Source organism: Phodopus roborovskii, unplaced genomic scaffold, assembly GCF_943737965.1.
Source record: "Phodopus roborovskii unplaced genomic scaffold, PHOROB, whole genome shotgun sequence".
NCBI lineage: Eukaryota > Metazoa > Chordata > Mammalia > Rodentia > Cricetidae > Phodopus > Phodopus roborovskii.
The window spans coordinates 80,241-82,600 of NW_026126190.1; positions in this window are offsets into that span (position 1 = coordinate 80,241).

The window sequence follows — 2,360 nt, forward strand, 5'->3', positions numbered from 1 at the left end:
CCAGCAGGAAGCAGTTTGGAAAGAACGACGCCCCCAAATTCCCGAATATTATTTATAAATGTTTGTTTTCATTTAAATGGGGTTGGTTATAAATGGTAAATGACCACAACCAATCTCTTTTTAAAGGTAAAAGGGAATTATGGTATAGATATGAATACATTGTTTTGGAATGGATTTTTGTTTATTGATACAATTTAAGTTCAATTTTGTGATGTGTATATTTCTCCTCTTGTTTATATTGTGTAGAAATATAATGTATAATTCAATACAGATTATAGATATTATCTATGGCAGTCAGATTTTATAGTTAAGTTAGTTAAGATTTCTAGATATACAGACATGTTTTTGAGATGGATATGCATTTTTCAAACCTTTAAAAACCTACAGAATATGGCATTTAATATGGTTTAGGGTTTTTCATGACAGTGAGACATAAATGCTCCTGGAAACACCATCTGCGTCAGAAAGGAAAATGGACATTCAAGAAATGTATTATGGAGTTTACTTCCAATGTGGCAAGACTAGCCATTTGGACAAGATACTGCTCTTGTCCGGACTGTTTGACTTTATGCTGTATAAACTGGACATACAGGACCCACAGAAAAGTGACTGCTGATTCAAGATGGACATTGCTACAGAGTTCCTGCTTCATGGAAGTGTCTGCCACACAACCAGCAGGACACAGAGAAAAATGACTGACAAACTGCCAATATACGTAGACACTTTAAAGTTTCCTGCTTTGCTGAAGAGTCTGCCAGACACACTATGGCCTATGAGCTGAAGATGAAACATTACAGAAAACTTCTGGTACCTGACCAGGTAGCAATATGTCTCTTTCATTTCTAGAGTTTATACATTATCCTTCTGTGGTCTTTGAAGGAGTTGAGGACAGATAGTTATGGTTGTAGTTTTCCTTAGATAGGATTAAAGATAAGTTACATATAGGACTTTAGACTCACAAAGATGGAATAGATGATGGAATATTTTCTTAAATCTTACTAAATGTTTATGGACTAAATATTGTTAACTGTGTTTCTTTTTTGATAACTGTTGTGTTATATATTTTGCTATGTTAAGATTAAAACCCTTCTTTTTATTTAGGCAGAAAAGAGGAGATGATGGCAGATGTCATTCTGTAAATATCTTTCTCATACTGGTTAATGAATAAAGCAGTGTTTGCCAATAGGAAAGCAAGATAGGTGAGACTAGGGGACAAGGAGGATTCGAGGAAGTAGTAGGGAGGAGTCAGGATGTAGAGACTGGAGAACAGAGGTCCGGGCCCACTCTCTGGTAAGATGAGACGATATGGAAATACTTAGTTTAATAGAAATGGTTTTATCATTAAGACAGAGATAGCCGATAAGAAATCAGTACCTGGCCAACAGCGTTGTATCAAATACAGCGTGTCTGTGTGTTATTTGGGGCTGGCGCAGCAGTGAGCTCCAGACTGCTAGAAAAGATACCCACAACTAAAACCTGAGCCAAATTGGAATCCAGATGCAGAGAGGCAGGACAAGACCAGGCTACAGAAACCACAGAGATAGCTCCCTTAACCTACAGACAGGAGAGAAGTACTAGTTCCTACTCAAAAATGACTTGGCAGGTTTAGATGACCCTCCTGGAAGGCAACACCCTACATGTGGATTGTGGGGGATGGGAGAGGCGGCTGTTCAGGAGGCATGGGAGGGTGGAAGAGATGGAAAGAGGGATGGAGAGGAAACTGGGATTGATATGTAAAATAAAAATAAAAACAAACAAAAAGAGAGAAGATAACAGGAACATGTGAGTGCAGGCTGAAGCTCAGTTGAAGTGGATCTCATTCTGTTTTTTTAGAATTTCTCACAGATCTACAATTTACAACATAAAGGATGCTTGGAGGTTTCATTGTTTATTATTGTACCTGAATGGATTGATGAAGTGCCCAAATTTAAATATTTCTATGAATGCTAATTCCTACTAATATATTACTGGTATTACTTGGTTATTGTTTGGATTTGATCTCTCAAAAGTTCATGTACAGGAGTATTGGTGTTTGAGGTATCAATGCCGGGAGATAGTAGATCATTTAGAAGATTTGGTAACAAGGAATGGTGTCTTCCGTGTAACTGACCTCAGATTTGATATAGACTGCTTTTGTTAATTTTTCTTTTGAGAGTGAGTTGCCAGAAAAGAACAAGACTGATCCCTCAAATTTTTTGGACTACATGGTCTCAAAATTTCATGCTCACTGTAAGTGAACCAAATAGTTTCTTTTAATTTACTTATTTCCTAGCCTCAAATATTTTTTGAAGACTGAAAACAGAATTGTATACCTGCAAAAGGCTGGATTCAAGCAAAACCTTCATTCTACCATACATAAT